This window comes from Coccinella septempunctata, chromosome 4 (assembly GCF_907165205.1).
Source record: "Coccinella septempunctata chromosome 4, icCocSept1.1, whole genome shotgun sequence".
NCBI classification, from domain to species: Eukaryota; Metazoa; Arthropoda; class Insecta; order Coleoptera; family Coccinellidae; genus Coccinella; species Coccinella septempunctata.
The window spans coordinates 2,633,426-2,648,189 of NC_058192.1; the positions used below are offsets into that span (position 1 = coordinate 2,633,426).

The following is a 14,764-nucleotide window of genomic DNA, read 5'->3' on the forward strand; positions in this document are numbered from 1 at the left end:
AGGAAATGACATCAACATAATGTTGCTCGTGACGGGAAATAAATGGACCAGCATCTCTGCCCATATTACCATTCGTCGTGCAAAAACGGATCTCTGGATTTCTGTCATTTGGCAAATTTGTCTGTCTGTGCCTAATTATTCAGTCTGCTGGATTTTTTTTCGGACTGTCCCGATGAACTCGGCTTTGGGTAAACGATTCAGCAATATTTTTTGGACTGCCAGATAGGACGAAAGGACGACCATATTGAATGACCAATTAGGATGATAGTAAACAGTTTGTCGAAAGGAAACAGAGATACAGGACCGGGCAATTGGAAACGAACCTATCAACTACCTCGTTTTAACTCCAATCCTGCAAATTTGAAAATGGTATAGCTGTCATATCTAGAACAGTTATTCTCTCTGGAAAAGCCCTGTACAGGGTTGCTGATTCATGTCCGTCCAATGTTCATTTATGAGTTCAAATGCTTTTATTGCTTTATATTTTAATACTCAACATATTCTACTCTTAATTGGATACATTTATAACAGCAAACCTGCAAAGTCTCTCGACCTTTCAAAAAATGTTTCTTTTTGCTCTGCAAACCAGGCCTCCACAGCTTTTATTACCTTCTCGTTGGAAGAAAATTTACGATCTTTTCAACTTTTTTCCAGTTGAGGAAAGAGATGGTAGTCGGATGGAGCCAAATCTAGTGAAAAAAGGGGGTGTTTTAGTAATTCAAACCCTGAATCAAGAATTTTTCGCGTGGCAACATGAGATTTGTGTGCAGGGGCGTTGTCGTGCAAAAAAAAAAACAGCTTTGGATAGCTAACCGCGTCTTTTCCTTTTAATTTTCTCCCGTAGAGTGGTCAGTAATGTCGAATAATAATCTCCGGTTACTGTTCTACCCTTATCCAAAAAAACAATCATGATTACTCCATGGCAATCCCAAAAATCTGAAGCAAGAACTTTTTCAGCAGATTTTTGGACACGAAACTTCTTAGGTCTTGGAGAACCAGAGTGTCGCCATTCCATCGATTGTTGTTTCGTTTCTGGATCGTAGAAATGTACACAAGTCTCATCCATAGTAACAATTCAGTTTAAGAAGTCTACATCGTTTTCAAATCGAGCACAGATCGAACGCGATGCTTCTACCCTTGCACGCTTTTGCTCAACATTCAAACATTTGGGGATCCATTTTTCAGCAACTTTTCTTATAGCCAAATTGGCGTGAACTATATGATGAACCTGTTCGTAAGAAATATTCAGTGCTTCAGATATCCGTTTTAGCCCTATTCGACGGTCTGATAAAAACATGTCATGAACTGCATCGATATTTTCGGGGACTGACACAAAAACTGGCCTTCCCGATCGGTCATCATCTTCAATGGAAAATTTATCTCTTTTGAAGCTTGCAGTCCAATTTTTCAAGGTCGCATACGAATAACATTGATCACCAAGGGTATTAAGCATATCTTCGTAAATCTGCTTACCTCTCAACCCTTTTTAATACAGGTACTTGATGATCGCTCGATACTCCAATATTTCGATTTTTTTTATGCATGAAACTGGTCTAGGATAACTAGATATCAGACATCCTCATACATAAGTTGCTTCCTGAGGCAACAATGCTTTGTAAGGAACCCTGTAAGGTGGTGCAGCATATTTACTTTTGGAGTCTTCTAGTCTCCGAAGATTTCTCAAAAGTGATTCTCTTTCGTTGTTTTCCAGCTCCTGAAAACACTATCGATGTTTTCTCGTACTCTACTGATTTCCCTTGGCATGCCAGACTATTTCCCCATACGTAATTACTGGTTAACAGATGTGACGTAAATTCATTGCAGAATACAGCCTCCTAAAGAAGATACCACCAAAATTTGTTGGTATTGCTTCCCCCCTGCGTCAGTTTTTAGGTTTCTGAGTAAAAATTCCTTCTTCTGCAGTGCCAATCTTTTTTCGAAGGGTGTAAAGTCTACAGGACCGAGCTATGCCTTGATGATCCAACCCCAAATACGCCTAAAACAAACCTCCCTTCGTCGTTAGCAGCAATTGCACTCTAGAATCGACCCGCTACACCCAGCATCATCAAGATCTCCCCTTTGGCCCATCCGTCCTGACGGATCCTCGGGTGCGGATTTGGGAGGCGCAATATTGATGTCCCGTTACTCCCCTGAGGTCTCATTTCTCGCGCATCATCCATCCTCTCTCCCTTCCTGATTACGTGACAGAAATTCGCGAGTCGTTGCTCCCCTGACATGATAAGTGAATATGACTGACACGCGGGTACATGTACGAGTTGCTGAACATGACCTAGTTAATCGCCAGTTAAGTTTTGACAGGGGGAATCGTCATTAATCAAGGAAATTTCGCGAATTGCTCCGTTCTTATTGCTTCTGGAAGAATCCGCCTGTCGTTACACCTCGAGACCTCGAGCATCTAATAAAAATTAACATTTAAGATAAAACTCATAGGCTTAGGCCAAGTGTCGGGAAATTTTCAGCACGTGTTCGCGAGAGGTTTGACGAAACGAAAATAAAACGTGAGGCGAACACCAAATCCGCGGTAACCCCACGGAGAAAAATTGAAAACATCCGACCGAGCAATTTTTCAATTTGGACGAAACAGCGCTAACTGAAAATTGCAGTTATGTGCGATGCGCGTCCGTGCAAACCCAACAATACGCGCGACAACTATCGCAACAACGATTCGACAATATTTCAGCGGTGAAAAACGCCCTCGACCGAAAGCCATACATTTCGGAGTTTTTCGTGACAAGCCATTATTGCCAATCCTCGAAACACACGTGAGGACGTAAAATCGAATAGGTTTTGTTTGTTTTAAATTTGTTTCCCGGATTTATCCCCGTGATTAATTTATGTCCGGCCACTGGAGGGACTTTGGACCACGCCGCGATTAGGGGTGGTAAAGTGGCAACTTCGGGAATGCGTCGACATCGACGCATGACATACTAACTGATCATTTAAAGATGAAGATATACAAGGTGAATCTTTGGCTCGTACAAATATTTTAACAGTAGATTCCTGAGGTCAGAAGAAACACTTTTTTCCAATACCTTTTTTTCCGATTCGGCACTGATAAAAAGATAAAGCTATTTTAATTTTTCGCAATGTGCTGTGCCACCCTTAGAAAAACAGAATGAAACTGTTTACAAAATGAGCTGGAATATTCTATATTGAAGGGTATCTTGCACTTCAAAAAGTGAACCTTCCCTCAAGGAAAAAGAAAATCCAGGGAGTCTTCTTCAAGTTAACAGAAAATTAAATCTGAAATAAAAAAAAAACAAGAGCAGAACATAGATATGAAAAGTAATTACTGAAACAATAACAGAAATTCTCTAGATTTTACTGAATCTCAAGATTCAAAAATATAGATATGACAATTTCTGATCATTTTTGTTTCACGAAAAGGATAAATTTTTTTGCGAACGACGTTCCAACATCGATGCGTCACGTTAACCACCCCTTACTGCGTTCCGGAAGCACAGAAGTTTTTCAGGAGGGGGGTTTAGGGCTGTAACTTAGCGTCTTCAAAGACGGTATATCTTAATTTTCGGTGTCTTGGGAAATTCGCGTTGCTGGTATGACTTGATATACGTGTCTTTTTCGACGTGAAAGATGAGATAAAGTTTCGCTTCCAATTCACCGGGGGGAACAAAGAGTCCATCCTTTGTTCAGCTAACCGATAAAAAAGTGTCTTTATCAGTTTCCAAAACTTTCGGGAGACGGGGATGGCGATGCAAAGTATCAAAGAATTTCGTCTATACTCTGGGAGATTAATGAAACCTGATTATTTTCAATAGAATCATCTGGTACAGCTTTGAATTTTTGTGTGTTGGCTCCAAATTGCTGATTTCCTCATATCTTCGATGTAGTATCAAAAATATCATTTCATTTGGAAAGATAATTGAAGTGTCCTCATTTGGATATATTGTGTCAATCCTTGAAGCTTATTTTTGTAATCCTTATATTATTTAATCTCATATGACACTTATAATATCGAGAAATACTCTGAAAAGAGATACCAAATGTAGAAATAGATCTCTATGAAACGTATGCAAATGGTGTAAACGATTTCCCTGGTTTATTGACTCAGGTATTTTCCAATCACCTTGTATCTACTACACACTGGCTGGCTGTTGGGTTGGTCCTCTGCGATGAGTACCTTTGTAGAGGTCCCCTTTTTCATTTCGTATCGATATTGCTGACAGCATTCTATTTGTCCAAACTGATTTGTATACACAAGAGGAAATCGCTGACGGAATCATGCAAAAGCACGAAGCATCTGATAGGCAGGGAATCTACATACCCGTCGGTGGTATATCCAAATAATCCGACAGAGGAGATCTTATGAAATATTTACATTTTTATTGTCAGGCGCACATCCAAATTCCAAGTGCTCGGTCAACAAACAAGCGAGGAAAATGGATTATGAGAAGCTAACACGCGATGCTGGTATCTGATGCACTCTTTAATCGATTTCTGTATTGTTTGGTGGCCTGCCAAAGACAGCGTCAGTGACTGAACATTGTTCGAGATTTCAACGGCTGGTATAACGATAAAAGGACTGTTGTTCCGGCGGTTTTTATAATTCGAAAAATATCATTGGCTGCTGTCATCCTGGCACCGATAAGGCCACGTGTTTGAGTAGAGTCTCCAATAGAAGACTTCACTTTTTATAAGTTGTCACCAATGTATGTATGGTTCAGGATCTAATAATGGTCTTGCACAGAGTTTTCCTAAAGTTTCCTGATATTTTGAAGGTCGATATTATGTATCTAAACTTAATTACGAGGATATATTGAAAAATTCTTAGTCCACTTTAAAACCAAATCAAATTTCAATGTCAAAATATTTTATTACTCAACATATTCTCCTCTTAATTGGATACATTTATTACAGCGAACCTGCAACGTCTCTAGACCTTTCAAAAAAAAATGTTTCTTCTTGCTCTGCAAACCAGACCTCCACAGCTCCTATTACCTACTCGTTGGAAGAAAATTTACGACCCTTTAAACTTTTTTTCGGTTGAGGAAGGAGGTGATAGTAGGATGGAGCCAAATCCGGTGAATGATGGAGGTGTTCTAGTAATTCAAACCCTAAATCTCGAATTTTTTGCATGGAAACATGAGATTTGTGTACAGGGGAGTTGTCCTGCAAAAACAAAACACCGGTTATTGTTCTACCCATATCCAAGAAATCAATCATGATTACTCCATGGCAATCTCAAAAAACTGAAGCAAGAACTTTTCCAGCAGATTTTTGGACACGAAACTTCTTAGGTCTTGGAGAACCAGAGTGTAGCCATTCCATCGATTGTTGCTTTGTTTCTGAATCGTAGAAATGTACCCAAGCCTCATCCATAGTAAAAATTCGGTTTAAGAAGTCTAAATCGTTTTCAAATCGAGCACAGATCGAACGCGATGCTTCTACCCTTGCACGCTTTTGGTCAACATTCAAACATTTGGGGATCCATTTTGCAGCAATTTTTCTCATGTCCAAATTGACGTGAACTATTTGATGAACGCGTTCGTATGAAATATTCAGTACTTCAGATATCCGTTTTAGCCCAATTCGACGGTCTGATAAAATCATGTCATAAACTGCATCGATATTTTCGGGGACTGACACAGAAACTGGCCTTCCCGATCTGTCATCATCTTCAATGGAAAACTTTCCTCTTTTGAAGCAGTGCAGTACCATCAAGGGTATTGAGCATATCTTCGTAAATCTACTTACCTCTTAACCCATTCAAATACAGGTACTTGTTGATGGCTCGATACTCCAATTTTACGATTCACACATGGACATCTTCATTCTTTTAATTTATTGCGTAACTCTGGTTCACTTTTTTGACGTCAAACTTCACACTGACACTTGTAATGAGTTATTGTTCGTTGCTATGGTAACGCAATATTTTTTTTATGCATGGAACTGGTCTAGGGTAACCAGATATCAATACATCTTCGTATATTAAATTATTGAAAACTGATTTATCCAGAACAGCCTTTATCAGAAAATTTTTGATGTAAGACTCCTTTAATTATTAATTACAGACTGTACTTATGGGGCATGGACTTTCTATTCATTCTCATAGATAATTTCCTCTACTCATTAATCATCCTTTCCGATATCTTGGTACTTCGTTCTAGACAGGAAACGCCCGTAATTGAAAAAACTTATCTCGTACGCTCTGATCTGGTTAGTTTCGAAAAACGTACAGCCTTATGAATCGCTTCCAACTCAACGGTTTCCTCTGTTGTTCGCCTTATATCAATAATTCCATCTTTCAAACTCCCTTTGTGTGGAACCAGGAAATGGTTCGAAACAAACGCTGAGACAGGCACTTTCACAAATGGACAAGAAACTTCCGCCCTGAATTTTTCACTTCGAATCAACGGATCCCATGTTCCTCGGGAACATTAAGATATTATGATTGATGACAATTCGCGTTTCTTGTATTTGCGCCTCGCACTTTGTTGAACTGCGGAGTTTTTCGATTCTCCTTTTTGACCTGTTGTTAATATCAATTTTTCACGACCGAAGGATCTCGTACGATGCGGTTTGCTCTATTTTACCATCTTTCCTATTCCGTACCGAATGATAATGGTCATTGTCTTGTTTTGATGGGCGCACAGATCTCATTTTCACCATGAACGCAACTATGTACCAATAGGTAGTTCATCTTTTTGCCAATAGCCGCGCTGGCGATTACTAGATGGCGAAATTTTGATTTAAACTAGTTGGCTGAGTGAACTGTCTTCCTGGTGACAGATGATGAATATTATCATTTTCGATTTTTGATAAGAGAACAACATATGACAATGGTGAAATGTTGAAGCGTGACAGTGACAGTCACTAACCCAACGTAACCTATCTTGACCTATCATTGTTCCCTTTGCCGCAATCATTAGTATGTATCCCTATCATTTTTAGAGAAATTCATTTGATAATCAAGGAGTAAAACATCATAAAAATTACCAAATAAGAATAGGTACTTGAAATTTTCGAGGCTAGCTGAATTGGAAAGCTCGATTCGGTCAATATGTACAACCCTGCTGAATAATCAATTTTCCCTCGATGTATAACTTTCCAGCTGGGCTATTCGGTCGTTCAAGAGTCATAAACTTCGGATGTTTTATGATTGATGATTGGTTCAGAACGTAGAAACAAACTCTAAATATATAAAGTACGGGGCGCCCAAGGAACAAAAGGGCCTGTTAATAACTTTCAACTGTATGGGTCCCGGGGAACATAAAATGGTCATCAAAGAGAAATATAACAACTTTCCTATAATTACGACAAGAATGTAGCAATACTGTTCGAGGAACTGGCAGTTCCGAGAAATGGAAGGGTAGACATAGACTAAATTTATAGTTCGTAACATTCGTTTCACCTCTAAAAAGTCCACAGCGAACATTTAAATATGGTTACAATGAGTTATGCTGGAAGGAAACCTTGTAACACTAGTTACGGGATTGAGTAATGCATTCGAATCTTTGGATTTCAACAGAAATCGAGGAAGGATGTCGTCTCTTTTGAATGAGGAAATATATGCAAAACGTGTTGTCTGACAAGGTGATAAACGATGTACTCGCCTGTTTCGTGTTTACTCAGACTGGCTCTGCATCAATATAATCAATACCGTTTCTTGGGCCAGGTAGCCGAAGTGAAGAAAATAAGCATCGTTAAAAAATAAAGCACTTTGTGGCTTCCACATTCACTTATTCAACACTTGAGAGTCTTTTGGAGGCTTGGAGATGGACATAAAGTTCCAGAAGTGAGATCATCATGGAAAATGGAATGGTGGACCCTATAGGTTGAATTCCAACCGAATAACATTAATGTACTAATGTAATCGGGCACAATGTAGTTGCAGCGTAAGCCGAACTCCATCATACCGCCGCATCCTGTCCACAACGCTGTCAGATGACGTTCAGGTCCGCATCCTAAGCTGAAATTCAATTGCCCTGAAGACGATTTCGTAGCGTCATAACTCTCAGATGCCCGGGATGCTGCAATGTGTGCATCTACCACGTTTGTATCCGCCCAGCTGTGGTTCAAACCGCAGCATCGGGAGAGGTGGATGGATAACGACCAGCAATAATTTCAGCCTGTAGGGGTTTCACAGAACATAGAATCCAGCTGATTAAGAACGGGACAAGATATGGACTGAGTAACTGTCAAGGAAATTTAGAGTTTAGAGTATGATAGGAGGGCGTGCATGTTCCTACTGTGTAGTTCTTTGTTTTTCAAACTTAATGGAGTATTCTCCTGTTAAGCCCGTTTGCAACAGCCGAGAATTCTCTAGAAAATTTACTCGAGATTTCATGCGCCGTGAATTATGTACCGTTACATACGCACTTTCGGTAGAATTCTCTGTTCAGTTGCGTACAAAATAATCTCTGCCGTTTTCTTGAGAGAATTTTGTAGAGAATTCTCCAGAGAATTCTCGGCTGTTGCAAACGGGCTATGGTTATGAAGCTTGGAAGCAGACCGAAAGTTCCAAAATATCGGTAAGAATTCTCCCAAATTTCATTGAACCCAAGAGTCGGCAATTGGAGTAGGTCGATTAGCTATATTGCCCGAATTCGAACAGTGAACAATTTCGTATCGGTTCGAAGAGAAAACGCGATCCTCAAATGTCAGCGAATTAGAATTTTCCATTTTTTCGCCGGGCTTTTTCGATATTACTTAGCATTCATAACGGAAAGTTTTCCAATTTGCAATTTGGAATATTAATTGGGAAACTTTGGATTCGTTTCGCCGGAATATGTTTTTGATCATACTTCTCATCGTCAATCATCCCTGATAACCGATTTCGCTGAACTTCAATTGGTTTTTAATAACGATAAAAATGCGAACTGGGCCAGAATGAGAAAAGTTGCGATGTTGGTCTTTTTTCACCCATTAGTTCCATGAAAAAGCGAGGAATTTTGCTACTACACGATATTTTCAATCGGAGGATTTGTGGAAATAAACCTAGAGAGAAACTATAAGAAGTGTTTACTTAATGGATATTTTACAAGACTCAGGAAGCACCTAACGTAAATGGTTCTAGCAGAAAAAGACGACCACAGATTGTGTGGGGAGCAGAAGAAAACTCTGGAGCACCTGGTGATGCTATTGCTAGCCAACGCAAGAAATGCTTAGGACGAGAAGAATAAAGGAGGTAGGCATTCTCTTCGAAGCCATCCCTGATACTAAGTAAACTAGATCTCCGGAACTTAGAGCTGTAGAAGACATAGGAGCGAAAACAGTTTGATAGGAGACACAATAGTTCACTTTTCAATGTTGCCCAACGAAAAGACACAAAATCCAGTTGCCCCATTACGTAAAACACCCTGTGTTTAATTTCGCAATCCGATTCTCCGTGATGAGCACAATTCGAATGATTTTCAAGTGGGTGGAAACGTGAAACCATTCCACGCCGAATACATACTCGTATAGACAAAGAAAAATAAAACCATAAGCAACGGTCGTGTCGAACAATGGGGTAATTACTGTAATTAACGCGAAACAATGGACGGTGCCAGTTGAAAACCTCGCAGTCTGCTATAATTCAAGGTGAGGCATGACAGTTTCGTCTCTAACCTCTCCCAGACAGGTAGCCGTCCATTCCGACGTAGCAACAAGATGAAAATGCTCGGCAATGTCATGAATACTGCATCTGATTGATTTAGTATGGGTGTAGTTCATGTCAGTTGGCAAAAGGGAGGTAATGAATTAATTTGGGTGGGCTGGGGCTGCCCGATCATACATTCGTGGTCGCAAAAAGAGCAAAGCGAGGATGAATCTGGTAGGAATGGGCCTGCCTCTCGAATCAGACAGTCCAGAAGCTGAACTGTATCGGTCAACGATGGTACAGACTGCATGAAGAGAATTTGAGGGTTTCTGTGAAAATTTTCAGAAAGAATTCGAAAGGTGTCAAAACATCGAAGAAAGTTTCGATATAAATCCTAAGTAATGCAGTATCGTATTGAAAATTAACGAAAAATATGTTATATTCTATCCCAATGACCTGAAGACCTTCCTGGTGCTATCGTTAGTGAAACATCAACTAGAGATTTACTAGAAAAAGCAACAGGAAGATAATTAATAGAGGCAGTATCAATTTTTCGAGTACACGCATTCTACTCACCCTTACACGATCAACATACGAGGATATATTGAAAAATTCTTAGCCTAGTATAGAACCCAAAAATTTCAATGTCTATATATTTTATTACTCAACATATTCTCCTCTTAATTGGATACATTTATTACAGCGAACCTGCAACGTCTCTAGATCTTTCAAAAAAAAAGTTTCTTCTTGCCCTGCAAACCAGGCCTCCACAGCTTTTATTACATCCTTGCTGGAGCAAAATTTACGACCTTTTAAACTTTTTTTCAGTTGAGGAAAGAGATGATAGTCGGATGGAGCCAAATCAGGTGAATAAGGGGGGTGTTCTAAAATTTCAAACCCTAAATCACGAATTTTTTGCATGGAAATATGAGAATTGTGTGCAGGGGCATTGTCCTGCAAAAACAAAACACCTTTGTATTGCTTTCCGCGTATTTTCTCTTAAATTTTTTCCAGTAGAGTGGTGAGTAATGTCGAATAGTAATCTCCGGTTATTTTTCTACCCTTATCCAAAAAATCAATCATGATTACTCCATGGCAATCCCAAAAAACTGAAGCAAGAACTTTTCCAGCAGATTTTTTGACACGAAACTTCTTAGGTCTTGGGGAACCAGAGTGTCGCCATTCCATCGATTGTTGCTGGATCGTAGAAATGTACCCAAGTCTGATCCATAGTAACAATTCGGGTTGAGAAGTCTATATCGCTCTTGGTCAACATTCAAACATTTGGGGATCCATTTTGCAGCAATTTTTCTCATGTCCAAATTGACGTGAACTATATGATGAACGCGTTCGTATGAAATATTCCGTGCTTCAGATATCCGTTTTAGCCCAATTGGACGGTCTGATAAAATCATGTCATGAACTGCATCGATATTTACTTTTTTGACCTCAATCTTCACACTGACACTTTTAATGAGTTATTGTTAGTTGCTATAGTAACGCAATATCTTTTTATGCATGGAACTGGTCTAGGCTAACTAGATATCAATACATCCACGTATATGAAAATCGGCGAGATTCCCATTTGACCATACGTGTATCTGTCGGCGAATATTTATCGGAATGTGCAGATGATGAAATGAACACTTGAATCCATTTCTCTCATAATGAGCATTATTATCCTTCGCATTTTTCGTCCCATTCGACAATATTTGTTCTCTCCAGGACTGCGAAGGCTCCTATACGATATTATCGCATTAATAAACTCTGGATTGAACTTTGTGAACCGGGCAGAGCTCAATAATGACGCATTAACGGAATCCCCTCCTCCTGCTTTTACTAACGAGAAGTTCTGGAACTTTGATATCTCCGTGAGCTTTTATGATCCGGGATAAATGTAATTATTCGAAAGTTCAACGAACAGAGTCTCTCATCAGGAATTAACCGGGATCATGTCTTGTCGCTGGGAAGCGTAGATCAACAATTTGAAGCAATCGACAATCAGAAGTTGTGATACACGGCGACGCAGGGATTATCACATAGATTTTCCTTCTGGAAATTCAGCTGATGATGAAATATTTCAATTTTCGTTGGTGGCATCCAGTGATCTCATTCAGAAAACGCTCCTTAAGATGACTGATTTCTTCTTGGATTTTTCTCTTTATCGGACAACAATGTTCTCCAACAACTGCACCTCATCGGAGAAAATTCCTGGAGATATCGATCGTGTCCGCCAAGAAACAATGACTGGCAATCGTAAAAGTCGAAAATAAAAGTGATTTATGAAGGGGGAATTACAGACGAATGTGACAGAGCAGGACCCTGTATGTGTGCATAGTTTTGTGAAATAAAATCACCACGTAGCCGATTTCTTTCGCTAACGTTTCTGCGACAAATGAGTCTTTCACCGCGAAACATTGGTTTTGCAATTTATTCGCTGTCACAGGGAACATTTTATCCCGGTATAATGTTCCGCTATCCATATAACCTTTTAGAGTTATATTACGTTCCCAGGAATTGAGGTTTTTTCACGTTATTTACCCTGTCACGTAAATTGTACTAATGAAGCTAATTTCAGTTCGAGCTAGGACAATAATGGAATTGAAAATGGAACACGGAGAAATAGATGGGGGCTTTTAATTGACCCAGTGTTTCGGATGCCAAGCAGAACTATTCCTATACAAGGTGAGTCTTTGACTCGTACAAATATTTTGACAGTAGATTCCTGAGATCAAAACACTTTTTTTCATTAAGTCTGAAATTTGGCTAAATACAACTCTGTCTAAAATATCCGCAGATGTGAAGTGTCGCAGGTTAAGCTAGTTCTGGATAATTTTGTTTTTCCTGGGTTGGCACAGTTTAGGAAAATTAAAATGGCTATATCTTTTCATCTAGGCAAAATCGGAAAAGATGGTATAGGAAAAAAGAAAAGTGTTTGTTTTGACCTCAAGAATCTACTGTTAAAATATTTGTATGACCAAAGACTCACCCTGTATGTTCAAGTGAAAGACTTGCCCTGTATACTGAGAGTTTAATTTGCAACGTTCGTGTAAATTAAATTAACATTGAACCTTTTGTTGAAGTATGACTCCAATTGATACTAACGATTCGGAGAAATAAATGCTTACGTAAAAAAACGAATCGAAAAAATCAATTGTCATAATTCCCGATCAGAGAAATAATCAACATAAAGCCGCAGTTCATAATGGAATTGATGAATGCATAATTTATCCACTAACTAGGTTCATTACCTCGATTTCAGTTCAGTGATCGTCGATTGGATTACAGACGAAGTCAATCGTTGAATTTGATGAAAATTTTAATCTAGATTTATGGTTAGGTACCTCAGTTTATCTATGGTATCTTGAAAAGCTTTTATGAGAGATTGCAAGCATCACCATAGGTCGATCGATTGACGTGATCCACATTAGTGATTGACGTTAGGTTTCAAAAGGACTTTAATGTCTGAATGCTGTATTACAATCCGTTCAGAATTTCATAGTACTTTTTCCACTGATAGTCATTGATATGGTTTTACGTTTGTTAAACCTCCAATTAAACATAAATTCATAATTGCTTTACTACTTCAGATTTTAATTCTTTCTTAGACACCAGAAAACTTAAATTATATTGACATAGACTAATAAAGTCAGTCTATGTAACTATGTAAGTTGAGAAGAAATTCTATGGTATATATACCTCTGTTTTATGCTGCTATATTTCAAGCATAGACATATAGACATGGACTGCACCTTCCCTTTCTATCTATGCATGAAATACGGTCAAAAAAAGTGACAGAGAGAAACGCACGTGGGGAATGCAGTTGTCTCTTTCTAGAATATTGATTGGTCCACACTCACCTCTATGTGAACGAAAAAGAGAAGGTAAATGCCCGACCATCATTTCTCTCTTTCTATAAAAAAAGCCAATTTCATGCTGACATTGCTCAGTCCATGTCTCTATGTCTATGATTTCAAGGATATGGGAATTATCAACATGAGCTCTCATTTATGGTTAGGTACTTCAGTTTATCTATGGTATCTTGAAAGGCTTTTATGAGAGATTGCAAGCATCACCATAGGTCGATCGATTGACATGTTCCACATTAGTGATTGACGTTAGGTCATAGATAACCTACGTTAGGTTTCAGAAGGACTTTGATTGCTGAATGCTGTATTTCAATCCGTTTAGAATTTCTACTGATAGTCATTGATATGGTTTTACATTTAACTTGTTTAACCTCCAATTAAACATAAATTCTGTCAAAATTGCTATACTACTTCAGATTTTAATTGTTTCTCACATACCAGAAAACTAAAATGAAATAAACAAAGACTAATAAAGAGAAAAAATTCTATGGGTTAGAGAAGGCAATGAAAAAGTACATATAGACCTCTGTTTTATTTCTGTTATATTTCAAGGATATGGAAATTATTAACATGAGCTCTAAGTATCCCACATTTCCATTTTTTCTCGACATGACCCTTATATTTACATGGCAAACGGAAATCCCAGTTTTACGACTGAAAATTCGAGGCCGACATCGCTTAAACGCGACTACGTCAAACACACCGAACGTTCAAGTGTCTCTAGGCCAAAACCCCGGCAATGATGTGTATTTAGATAATTCCGAAACTTAATTAAAAGCTATTCCCGAGTGGAACTACCACCCCCGGAGTATTTAATTACGATTCACGGGAAACTTGGACCGTTTCGAGCCTTAACGGACCACATCGAGGCCCGGATATGCTCTCGAAGTGCCATCCGAAATTGAAGAGTTGAGGAGGCGCAAACATTCTTGTTTCAAGAGTTCAACACACACACATCCGAGATATAATTTATCCGGATCTGATTTGCTGAAAGGAGCTGTTGCCACTGGGATGGAACGGGGGGAATTTGGCGTTTCGCGCAGTGCCGTCTTTGGCCGTGAAAGGGCCCTTGGGCATACAGAGTTTGGGGGCCCTAACAGAGAGTAGAGCAGAACATTTTTTGGGTGAATTCAACGTTGAATTCCACGATGGGAGGCCGTTTGTGGAGATTCTTCTTACACTTTTGAGCCTTTGGACTGGTTAGATATAAAGGGTAGATTGTAGATTTAAGGGTGGTTTAATTGTACTGCTACCCATTATAGGTGATTCCAAATTTCTTGGATCTCAGTGCAACCGTTCGATCAACTTTCGAGTCGATTATCTCCCAGAAAAA

General features: G+C 39.1%; 1 protein-coding gene across 7 annotated transcripts in view; it reads right to left on the reverse strand.

Annotated features, from left to right (window-relative positions):
• The window catches only part of LOC123312045, a 153,993-nt gene that overhangs the window by 110,620 nt on the left and 28,609 nt on the right, over positions 1–14,764 (reverse strand). The gene's annotated exons all lie outside the window — the stretch shown is intronic.